Consider the following 13,121-nt stretch of genomic DNA (forward strand, 5'->3'; position numbering starts at 1 on the left):
AAAGATTAAAACAGCAATTAGAGTTTTTATTTGCACGAACAGCAGTAATCCTGTGAACATCTTGTGTAGAGGAAGACCTCACTTTTAAAAAGCCAATTTTGTATCTTTGGCTCCATTTGAAATTTTTGTTCAAATGTTTCTAATTCTTCCTTGCATTTTTAGTTCTGTACTACAACAGGGGCTGCTGGATAACTAAAGGACGACAATTTGGAAGCTTTTAAATCCATTTTGCAGCGTGCTTTTGGTGTGTAGGGGGAGGGGTGGGGAATGGAGAGGAGCAAATGGATGTGCAAGAATCAGTTTAGTTTCTTTCCCTTAATATTTGGGCGAGGGGGAGGCTGCAGATTTAGAAATGATTAAGTAAATGTGAAAAAACATACAAGATGTCATGACTTTTTAAACTCTGACGCGGAAATGCATCGGTTAACAATATGGATGGGACTGTCCCCTCCTCGCGATCAGTCTCTCCTATAGTTTGCGAAAAGGATACAGGAAATGACTTCTACAAGACTCATCTGAAACTAATTGGGTCAGCTGGCAGGATGCATGTTTTCAATCTTCAAGAAAGGGCACAAGGCCAAGTTTCTCTTTCAAGCCTGTAATGTTTTACTGTGGCAATATGACACAAATTCAGTTCATGTTTGAGGGGCTCACTGGCCATCTTGTCTACCTGTAATTGAGGTAATGTCTTGTTCCACTAAGAAGTCTCACAACAGGTTAAAGTCCAACAGGTTTATTTGGTAGCAAATAATGGTATTTGCTACCAAATAAACCTGTTGGACTTTAACCTGGTGTTGTGAGACTTCTTACTGTGCTTACCCCAGTCCAACGCCGGCATCTCCACATCATTGTTCCACTAAAGCAGGCCTGTATTTGTGTGAATACACAAATGATTTTCAATTGCTGTACGCTGTATTGGCTCGGTTGGAAATGCACTCTAGGTAGATTAAATGCTCAAAGTCTTGATTCAAGCCACATCCTGGAGGAAGTGCTGCACTGTTCCTAGGACTCTATTTAGATTCTAGCAGTTCAGGTGAATGCTAAATATGTCATTTGCAGAAGTTCGCAAATTCTTCTGGTACGTTGACAATCACTCCCTCGACTCGCATGACCACCAAAGTGAGTGCTTTGACCTGCCTTTGCATCTGTGTGGGAGAACGTGCACGCTCTGCAAAATGGCTCTGCCTTTGCTTATTTGGGTCAAAGTAGGTGAAGCATTTGATATTTCTATGGACTGTGGTCTAACATCTGTAAGTATTTAGAAATAAAAACATTGCTTGGAACTCTGGGAAGCTGCTTTGTCCCTGTTCATACCAATGTATTTCAGTATACAGTCAAGTAATTTGTTTAATACTTTGTGTGTGGGACCAGTTTTACATTTAGTGAACATCAGCAACACCTTTAATTTAATGTACCTGTTTAAATTGTTGGTATTAAATTTGTCCAAAGAGCTCCACTCACTCCAGAATGGAGTTGGCAAAATGTCTGCCCCAACAGATCCATGTGTCTGGTTGCCATTGGAAAATCAAATAAACTTGCATCGGTATATCTTGGGGTGGTGTAAGAAAGGAGGAAGAGGATAGGTACAGCCACAAGTCATGGCTTAGTTTGGGTTCCCTTCATCCTGGGAGGGGGCAAGTATGAAGAAAAGTCAGTCAGTGCTGTGTTGCCTAGCACTTGGCCCAGTCAATGCAGCCCGAGGCGTGGGAACAAGCTTTCTTTCCTCTTGCTGCATCATTCTCAGGTGACTTGCTTTTAAAAATAACTCTTCTGGTGTTCTAATCTGCCAGTTTTAGTGTGATCGGGCTGCTGTTCTGCACTTGGCAGTGGCTTTCCTTTCTGCTCCTTCACTGGTACCTCATGTCCTTCAGACCCTGTCCTTGTCGTCGTCCTCATTTCAGATCTATACACTACCCCTTGGCAGACTGAAAAGACCAGGCTAAGATTCCACCTACCTGCTCACAACAACCCAGCTCTACTTCACCACCTCTTGTCCCAATCTCTCCACCTATCTAAATTATTGCACTGCTTCATAGAAATCATAGAAACCCTACAGTGCAGGAAGAGGCCATTTGGCCCATCGAGTCTGCACCGACCACAATCCCACCCAGGCCCTACCCCATATCCCTACATATTTACCCGCTAATCCCTCGAACCTACACATCTCAGAACACTAAGGGGCAATTTTAGCATGGCCAACCAACCTAACGCACACATCTTTGGACTGTGGGAGGAAACCGGAGCACCCGGAGGAAACCCACGCAGACATGAGGAGAATGTGCAAACTCCACACAGACAGTGACCCAAGCCGGGAAGCGAACCCAGGTCCCTGGAGCTGTGAAGCAGCAGTGCTAACCACTGTGCTACCGTGCCTGCTTATTTAACATCCAGTGCTGGATGAGCAGAGATTTCCTATCCGCCATCTTCAGTCCCCACTGTAAACACAATTCCCTAGCTACTGACTCTGTCCCTCTCCCTGGTTTCTGTCCTGAGACCGAGTTTGACAATTTAATACAATCCCTACAGTGCAGGAGGAGGCCATTTGGCCCATTTGTGTCTGCACCGACAACAATCCCACCCAGGTCTTATCCCTGAAACTCCACATTTACCCTGCTAATCCCTCTAGTGTACACATCCCAGGACACTAAGGGGCAATTTAGCATGGCCAATCAAACTAACATGCACATCTTTAGACTGTGGGAGGAAATCAGAGGAAACCCCCACACACGCTGGCAGAATGTGCAAACTACACGCACACACTGACTCAAGCTGGGAATCGAACTCTGGTCCCTGAAGCTGTGAGGCAGTAGTGCTAACCACTGTGCCACCTTGGTGTCCTTTTTGTACCATCACTAAGATTTCCACCTCCAACTTCACGTATCTCTGCACCTGTCTCAGTTCAGTCATGCCTTTGTTACCTCCAGGACATCACGATTTCAATATTCTCTTCAACATTCTGCCACATGCTACCCTCCATGAACTTCGGGTTATCCAAAATAAAATTTTCTTGGACGAAGTCCCATTCACTAATACCTCCTGTACTCACTGACCTACGTTGTCTCTCAAATGCTTCTTAAAATTCTCATCCTTTGTTTTCAAATCGCTCCATGGCTGCGCCCATCCTTCACCCAAGGCTCTACTACACTCTAATTCCAGACTCTTCATCTTTTGAGTTTAATCTCTCCAGCATTTTAAGCTGCCTGGATCTTGACTCTGGAATTCGCATGATAAACCAGTCTTCCTTTTAAGACACACTTTTTAAAAAAAACAAAACCTACCTCTTCAACCAAGTCCTTTTATATTGACTCTATCTCCTTGTGTGACTCCTGTGAAGATCCTGGGGATGTTGTATTATATTACAGGTGCTGTTGAGATACAAGTTGGCAGTGATCCACTAGCCTGTTGGAGCTCTGCATGCAGCCCACATGTTGGTGGGTTGACGTACGACTTTTAATAAAGGGAAACACTAAATTAGCCGCGTGCTGGCGGCCTTATGGGTAAAATCTGTTTTGTGCATTCTGTGTAATGGTTCTTTCGTATCAGAATGTCAATCATGTCTCGAGTGTCACCACATCTGTGCCCTTAAATGAATCGTCATGGTACAGCAGATTCTGATGGGGAAATCCAATGAAGTGTTAAACCTATCTTAGGAAAATATGAAACCATGAAGATGCTCTTCCATTCTGTAGCTGCTTGTGTTTTCAACAATTGCATTTTTTTTACTTTAATAGCCTTTTAGATTGAATAACAGTTGATGCTTCTCAACATTTTGACTGTCTCCTTGCAGTGCTGTGACCTCCACAAAGGTCACCGGACCCAATTACAAGATTACGTGGCTGAGAACACGTTTACTGATTAAAGCTTTACAACCTTCAGGATGGATTTACTGTTTCATTCAAGGAGCAAATATTTATGATGCAGCTGAGCTGATGGGAGAAGATGGATGATCTTGGATTCTGAAGCAACCAAGTAACAAAGCTCTTCCTCCCCACTTCAACTTCCAGCTCACAATTCTAAAATGGTCTTGTCATTATCTGAGTGGTGCAGGGCTGGCAAAGAGGATCTGGTGGGAAGCGAGGGCATGTTCAATTATTCCGAAATATACCTATGTAGCTGCACCATATTGCTACATTTAATGTCAACATTCTATAATGCTATACTTTTAAAACAAATGTAGCAATCAGAACCAGTGCTAGTTTGGGATGTGGGGTAGTGTCTTTAAAAAAAATTGTGGTTTTGGAAAGTGGAAATAATGCTGTTGAGAACCTGGGGCTAGGGGACATAGTCTACAAATTAGAGCAAGACTTTTCAGGAATGAAATTGGAGAAGATTTTTACACACTGGATGGTAAGGTTTTGGAATTCTCTTCCGCAAGTGGCAGTTGATGCGAGATCCAGTATAAATTTTTAAATACGCGATTGGTAGTTTTTTTTTGTTATCCAATATTATTGGGGCGGCACAGTGGTTAGCGCTGCTGCTCCAGCACCAGGGACTTGGGTTCAATCCGGCCTTGGGTCTGTTTGTGTGGAGTTTGCACATTCTCCCCCGTCTGTGTGGGTTCCTCCGGGTGCTTCGGTTCCCTCCCGCAATCCCAAGATGTGCAGGTTAGGTTGATTGGCCCATATTAAGTTGCCCCTCCGGTACACTAGCACAGTAAATACATGGGGTTACGGGGATGGGGCCTGGGTGGAATTGTTGTCGGTGCAGGCTTGATGAGCCAAATGGCCTCTCTCTCTGCTCTGTAGGGACTCTATGATTATTGAAGGATATGGGGCAAAATGGGAGTAAGATCAGTCATTATCAGTGAAAGATCAGGCTTGCGAGGGCTAAATGGCCAACTCTTGATCCTATGTATTGGGCTGTGGCAACAGATGGGCACTGAATGTTGCAACCAGAGAGAAATCTCGGTCACTAAATGACTGAAAGCTACAGGCTGAAAAACAGCTTGAAACTTTAGCCACCAGCAATGAAACGGAATGAGCAGAGAACTGTCTGCGCAGGCTTGAAGCTGATACGTCACACCTAGAAAAGATGACCATGTTAGGAAGGGATAAGTCTGCAAAAGGATTTGCCAGATCCAGAATTTTGCCAATGCTGGGCTAATCAGTGAGAATATATTTATAAACTCGTGGTACTTGCAGGATATTGATGCCATGAAATCCACACAGCGCTTGCTTTTTATGGTGAATGCATCTCTCAATCTGACGTTTTGTCTTGTTTGCACCTTCTGACATGATCCCTCCTTGGGCTTTCAGTAGTGAGTCCGATAAATGGCTAACTTTCTTAATCTGTGGATGGGATAATCTTTTAAGGCATTGTTTAATAGAGAAAGCATTTGCAGTTGCTCTGGCCACTGGTTTGTGTGGCTTCAGTGGGATTGAGCCCCACTCCATTAGACATGAGCATGTTTATCTAGGCTGACACTCCAGTGCCATACTGAGGGAGTACTGCACTGATGGAGGTACTGTCTTTGGCATGCAACGTTAGACTGGGGCTCCTGATTTCTCAGGAGGAAAGATCCCATGGCATTTGCAGAGCAGAGAAGTTGTATCACAGTCAACATAACTAAAACTGATTAGCTGGTCATTATCACCTTGCTGTTTAGGTAGGAACTTGCTATGCACAAATAGGTTGCTATGTTCCCTATTAACAATAACAATGACACTGTGGTTGTGAAGTGTTTGGGGACATCTCCTGTATCTGGTTTATAAACACAGGTATTTTTGTTCCTTTCCCAACACTCATTGACTGCTAACCGCACAATTTCCACACAAGTGACTAGCTTGCATTTATGTAGCATGTTGAACATTGCAGAATGTCCCAAAGTGCTTCACAGGAGAGCTTCAGATGCAATTTGCTACTGGGTCAGATGACCAAAAGCTTGGTCATAGATTGTAGGGTTTAAAGACCTTGTCGAGAGTGACGAGCAAGAAGTGTTTAGGAAGGGAATTCCAGAACTTGGGACCTTGGGGGGCGTCATGGTGGCAGTGGTTAGCACTGCTGCCTCACAGCGCCAGGGACCTGGGTTTGAGTCCCGGCTTGGGTCACTGTTTGTGTGGAGTTTGCACGTTCTGCCTGTGTCTGCGTGGGTTTCCTCCCACAGTCTGAAAGACGTGCTGGTTAGGTGCATTGACCCGAACAAGTGCCAGAGTGTGGTGACTCGGGGCCTTTCACAGTAACTTCATTGCAGCATTAATGTAAGCCTTACTTGTGACTAATAAATGAACTTAATAATTGAAGGCACCTGTCAATGGTGGAGTGATTAAAATCTAGAGTACTCCAAAGGCCAGAATTGGAGCAGTGTAACTGTGTGGCTTTCTGCAAGTAGGTGTACCAACACCATGTGGACTGCAGCGGCTCAAGGTTCAGTACTATCTTCTCTTGGACAATTTGGGATGGGTAAAAAAACTGCTATCCTAGCTAGCAGCTCCCACATCCCGTGAGAATTGGATAGAAAGATCTTTAAGAAAGTCTGTGAAGCATGGTGTTTAGATTTCACGGCTTGGAGCAGCCAGGTGATTAATGAGAGTTGACTGAAGGTGAGCAGCTGCATCCTTGACAATAGTTGATAAGATGATTATAAAAAGCAGTGGTTTTGTGTGCACCAGGTTGATGGTTTAGTTGTGACTTTGAATGTTCTGTTTTGAAGCTTTGAGGTTGCATTGGGAACTAAGTAGCTCTCAGTTCTGCTTTGAGCGAGGAAGTCGATGTTTTATCATTGAGCTTGCAGGGATACTTTTAATTCCCATGTCTCTATATAGGGTTTCATTGCTGACTGTGTGCCAACTTGACTTTCTCTGCCCTTTGTCCTTTTATTCAAATAACTATTTTTGTCTGAATGGAAGTTGAGGTGTACAAAAAAAAATGCAGTGCAGTTCCATATCAATTGAATCCCCCTACAGTGCAGAAGGAGGCTATTCAGCCCGTCAAGTCTGCACTGACTTGACCAAGGAGCATCTTATTCGGGCGTACTCCCTTTTCCCTGTCCCATAACTCCACACATTTACCATGGCTAATCTACCTAACAGACCGGGAGGAAACCGGAGCATCTGGAGGAAACCCAGACAGACACGGAGGACGTGCAAACTCCACGTCGAAATTGACCTGAGGCTGGAATAAAACCCAAGTCCCTGGTGCTAAGGCAGCAGTGCTAACCACTGTACCTCCGTGCTGCCAAAGTTGACCCTCGCAATGTGAAGCCAGATAACGACAAGACAAATAACTGTCTTTCTGCAGCTTGCTTTTTGTGACTGATCATTACTTTGAATATGCATGCCATGCACAAACAGCTTCCAGGTTGCTGGAGCAAGCTTGCTTTTATACAATTAGTGATACATGTCATTACCCAGTCAGGACAAAGCATGTTTCCCTTGTATTTTTGTGATGTGGTATTTTTATTCCAATTCAATCAAGTCCAATTCAGAGTCTCAAGTTGGGACATTCCCGATCCAAGCTGAACCGACAGGGCTCTCACCTCCTGTCTTGGGCTTGATCTACATGATCCAAGCAGGTTGGAGTAGGCATAGCTCCTCCTCCAAGGCTTGATCTCATTTGCATCTTAGCCAAAAGGCCAAGATGTCGCTTTTACAAATTGCTTCAAATGAAGCTAAAATGTAACCTAATGACTTCAACCAAGCACAGCATGTTGACACTACACTTGATCTTAGCCAAAAGGCCGAGAAGTGATGCGGTAGACAGGGGATCTGCAACTTCCTGAACTTCAACCCCACTGTGGATAACTGTTTTTTCCAGACATGAGCAATACAGTATGGTGTTTGCCTTCCATATAAACAAATCGTCCAAAGCACATTACCCAGCCTGCACTCATATATCCTTTCAACTTATCCATCATCCACCTCTCCTGCCTATTATTGTCCATGCTGGAGTGCTGCTTTGGTTTGTAGTGTTTCAGTTGGAATTCAGTGAGTGAGGGTGTTCAGTGAAGAGGGACAGGAGATGTTCCTTACTCTTAGCTGCCTTCCTTTAACCTCCTGTGGCTGGCTCTAACTTTGTGACAGGGAAGCTCACAAAGTAAGAGTTCAGAGAGCTGGGAATTTAAGGATAAAATCTAAAAATTGTCACGAGTTTGGTTGGTTGGTGCTCCTCCTGTGTGAGATGGGAAGTCAGGGACACTGTGTCCAAGGTGACTGCACGCACAAAGTAGCTGCAGCTACTCAAAATCCATGTTTCGGATCTGGGGCTGTGGCTGGAGTAACTGTGTCCACATGGGTAAGATTGACATGGATAGCATGCACAGTGTGGTAGAGTGCATACAGAAAGGGAATGGGTGAATGTAATATGCACTAGTGCAGGAGTCCCCTGGGTCCGTTTTCCTTGAACAGCTTTTCCATTTTGCATACTGATGGGAGAGAACAGGAGAGTAATAATAAGAGACTCTATTATAAGGAGAACAGATGAACGTTTCTGCAACCACAGACATGACACCAGGGTGTTGGATTGCATCCCTGGTGCCAGGATCAAGGATGTCACTAAGCGGCTGCAAGACATTCTGAAGTGGGAGGGTGAATGGCCAGAAGTTGTGCTCCATATCATTGAGTGACGCTGGGAAAAGAGGGGTGAGGTCCCAAAAGCAGATTTTGGGAAGCTAGGAAATAAATTATAAAGCAAGACCTCGAAGGTAGTGCTCGTGAGATCAGGAATACGAGTATGTGTGGCTGGAGAGATTGTGTAGGAAGGAGGAATTTGGATTTCTGAGGCACTGGGATCAATTCTGGGAAAGATGGGACCTGTACAAACGGGTTGCACCCCAGCAGGACAGGGATCAGTATCCTTGCATATCACTCGTACTATGGATGAGGATTTAAACTATAGTGGTAGGGGATAGGAACCTGAGCGGGGAGAAAAAAGGGAGGGGGGGGTGAAAAAAGATAGGAATGAAAGACAGAAAAGGGTCCTAATACAGAGAATGTATGCAAATATTAAAAAGGACATCCCTCAAGGCACTAACTGCAAGATTTGCAATGTAGGCAAATTAACAGGGGCTAAAGGGATCAAGGTATATGGGTGGGGTGGAAAATCGCGATATTGAATTCGGTGATCAAAATAAATGGCGGAGCAGGCTCAAAGAGCCAAATGGCCTACTGATGAATTGAGGAGCAATATAATGGTTTCAATTCTCTAACCAAAGGACTTGGTTCCAGTGTCAAGTGAGCATTAGTCCTTGCTGTGTTAAACCTGGGAAAATTGTCTTGTTTATGGGAAGTTTTGTTTGATTGGAACATTTTAGATATATTTGTTACGGGTTATACATTGTTGGTTTTGTTTGTAATTGATATTGCTAATTTTCTTTCTATACATGTTAACTATATTAAATAAACGTTGTTTGATAAAAGCTCTGAGGGGTCATTTGAATCATACTTGAAGTGAAACATGCTTATCCTAGCTAAATTCCAAGTGTAAAACTTGTGATCCAGGCGGACTTCATAAAAGACTCTGGAATTTCTGACCTGAATTATAACACCGACCTTACTTGGTTATTTATTTATTTTTGTCCCGTTTGTGTGCGATTTTATATCCACTTTTTACCCCCTCTTGTTGACTGAAATATTCATTAGAGATTAACACCATCTTTCAGCTAATATGATTCAAGTATCCAGCAGCTAATGAGATCCTTCCTGTCTTTACACACAGTTGAGATGGAGGAAATGTGCTGGCCGACGTTTACAGCTGAGGTACCTGTCCTTTGGTGACAGCTGCTCATTGCAAAACGTAGACTTGTTCAGTGTCTTTGCACAGTCCTCCTACCCCGAATGCCTTGGCTTGAATTTAACCCAGAGTCTGTCCCTTCCCTCCCCACCTGCCTCCCAGCTATCAGGACCTGATGCAAAATGAATTTAAATTTTTGCTGCAGTTTAAGTTTGGAAGAACCAATGCAAAATTGGCAATCTTGGTTGTCAACTCATCTGGTGAGGTGAAGGGGAGATATTAGATTATGGCACGTTGTTGAAGGGTAGAAATTTCCCTGTGTTCAAGTGTTTTATGTCCTGGGGTCGCTTAAAAATGCATGTTTGTAATTTTGTTTCTTCCCACTCCCAGCAATGGTGCCCATTGTTTTGCTTTTCAGTGAAAAATGCACTCTCTCTCACTGCCTTCCTTTTATATCTTTGTTCTCCCTTTCAATTCCTCTCTCATCCCTGCTGTAACATTAGGGCAAAACAAGCTACTGTGAAAATAAGCCTGACTATAAAGCTATCTTTTTGCTTTCCAATTATAGAAACTAGCAGGAGCAGCAAGGGCAATCAGCATTTCCATTGAAATAGCTGCACTTGTGAATTTACTTAAAAGTATGAACACTTATGGCTGCTTAGTTGATACCAAGAAAGTAATTGAGGCAGTTGTTCATGGATGCAAATGAACAAAGACTGTGTATGACTGAGCCCCAGTCACAGTCTGATGCTGGATGCACTTTCCCTCCACGACCTAACCCGCACATGTTTGGGCTGTGGGAGGAAACTGGAGCACCCGGAGGAAACCCTCGCAGACACGGGGAGAATGTGCAAACTCCACATAGACAGTGACCCAAGCCAGGAATCAAACCTGGGCCCCTGGCGCTGAGGCAGCAGTGCGAACCACTGTTCCACCCCATGCATGTACATCCACCAAACACTCTTTGGAGGCACCTATTCTATAACCAGTGTGGCTTATTTTTATTGCTAAGTAGTCTTAAAAATTGTAGTCTGAAAATCTACCCCACCCAAAGCAATGTGCAGAAAGGGGAGAAAAACAATCATCACTTTTCGCCAAGCAAAATATTCCATCTTGACCTTTAGCCCGACTGCGCATTGTGAAACTGATGAACATCAGGATTTTGGCAGTCATTCTAACTGTCCCTCTTAATGAGGGAATCGCAATGTACGCTGGATGATACTATTTCCCAGCTCCTAATTAATTTGTCACTGCAGTTCTCTGGAGATGGGTAGTTTGGTGATTAAATTGTCCACTCTGCCAGTCACTCACCTTTAATGAGATTGCGCCAGATGGAGCATTTCAATTGAAAATTGTAGACCAAGCAAGGGCACACTGAACTCCGAGAATCTTAGAAACCCTACAGCACAGAAAGAGGCCATTCGGCCCATCGAGTCTGCACCGACCACAATCCCACCCAGGCCCTACCCCCATATCCCTACATATTGTATCCACTAATCCCTCCAACCTATGCATCCCAGGACACCAAGGACAATTTTTTAGCATGGCCAATCAACCTTACCCGCACATCTTTGGACTGTGGGAGGAAACCGGAGCACCCGGAGGAAACCCACGCGGACACGAGGAGAATGTGCAAACTCCGCATAGACAGTGACCCAGGTCCCTGGAGCTGTGAAGCAGCAGTGCTCACCACTGTGCTACCGTGCCGCCCCACGGAAGTCAAGAGTTGGAGAATAACTTTTTCTTTTCTCCTCGTCCATCACCTTTTTTTTTGCATGTATACATGCATCATACGACCAAAGCTGGGACACATCTGTATACAATAAACGTTGCATGATTTCAAGAAGAAATTAGATTAGGGGCTGAAGGGATAAAGGAATATGGGGGCGTGAGAGGAAAAATCAGGATATTGAATTTGATGATCAGCCATGATCAAAATGAATGGTAGAGCAAACCCAAAGGGCCAAATGGCCTACTGCTGCTTGTTTCGATGAAATGAATATTCAAATACAAGCTTTTGGACCAGAGTCACCGATGGATGTTTGAATATGATTCTGCCTAAGCCTTGAAGGCAGCAAACACTACCAAACGTCGTCTTCCATGCTCCCTCTTTAACCTATTCCAAAAGGAAGGAAAGAAATAACTGCCAACAAAAGGCTCTCAAAGAATAGTCACTGATGTGATGGAAGAAACACAGCAGCACATTGATGTGCACCAAGCTCCCACAAACAATGAGGCCAGATGAGGGATGAATATTGGCGAGGCCATTGTGGAAAGGTCAAGATCTTGAACACTATCTTGGTATCTTTCACATTCACTTGATGGGGGCAGATTTAACATTTAAACCAGTGTTTTTAGCTATGACACTACATGTCCTTTTGATAGCACAGTGTCAGCCCTGTTTAACCTGGAATCTTCTGATTGCCATCACTGAGCCAAGGCTGACAGTCGTATGGTTTAAAAGATCATGTCGACCTATAATGAATTGCTGTTCAAACTGCAGCTTGTCTTGGGTTTCACCAATGCGTCCTTGTTCTGAACATCATGGACCAGGTTTGTGACGCAATTCCTGAATTAAGTTGCAGGTAAAAGGACAGTTCTTGGAGTGCCCAGCCATTCTCCTTGTGATTTTGATTTTGTTCTCTGAAGATTGAGGGACACTTTTGGTGGATGTTGATCTGATTTTAGAATTTCTGAAGTATGATTCTTGAGTTGGATGCGCATGTTTTAATTGCATGTCTGCTCTTGAGAAATGCAAATTTGTACTGATGCATTTTTTTTTCTATTTAATTTTTTGTTGTGAAAACAATCTAGTCTGTGACTTTGGTCCAAAAGCTTGTATTTGAATAATCATTTCATTACATTGCTGCTCAATTGATCGAAACTAGAAGCAGGAATAGGCCATTCGGTCCTTTGAGGCTGCTCCGCCATTCATTTTGATCATGGCTGATATTCAATACGCTGATTTGCCCCCACCAACCACCATATCCCTTTAGCACTTTGTGCGATTTCAAGAAATTAGACATAGCGCTATGTTCATTGTATACAGATCTAAATCAGTCACCTTGTATCTTCAGGTATGCTTGAGGTCTCGCATGGCTGCTTGTCTGAATCACTCACAAACACGTGTGCTGCTGAAAGTTGTGGTTATTTTAAGGAAGTTGAATAAACTCCAAGCCTTGGAAATATTTCTGAATAGTCAAAGCAGCTATTCGGGTGCCTTCCAGTAATTTCTTGCGGCCATTGCAAAATATCATCAACATTTTGTGTAAGCAGTGATTTACAGAAGACAGCTTTTTGGCCATTGGGAATCGCAGATCGAGCAGTTGAATCCCAATGGTGGCTCAGCCAGTTTTTAATATACAGGTGAAAATGAGCCAGTTTGTTAAAATGAAAATGACAAACGCTTCACAGATACTCTTAAGATGTGTCTGTATTTTGTTTCCTTGTCACAC

At 43.7% G+C, this 13,121-nt stretch overlaps 1 protein-coding gene and 1 non-coding gene across 3 annotated transcripts in view; one reads left to right on the forward strand and one right to left on the reverse strand.

The window, feature by feature from the left end:
* Positions 1-13,121, forward strand: part of inpp5f (inositol polyphosphate-5-phosphatase F) — a 236,849-nt gene that overhangs the window by 39,675 nt on the left and 184,053 nt on the right. The gene's annotated exons all lie outside the window — the stretch shown is intronic.
* Positions 7,496-7,687, reverse strand: LOC144501020 (U2 spliceosomal RNA). The gene has a single exon (XR_013499029.1). It is a non-coding gene; the product is annotated as a U2 spliceosomal RNA (small nuclear RNA).

Source organism: Mustelus asterias, chromosome 11 (assembly GCF_964213995.1).
Source record: "Mustelus asterias chromosome 11, sMusAst1.hap1.1, whole genome shotgun sequence".
NCBI lineage: Eukaryota > Metazoa > Chordata > Chondrichthyes > Carcharhiniformes > Triakidae > Mustelus > Mustelus asterias.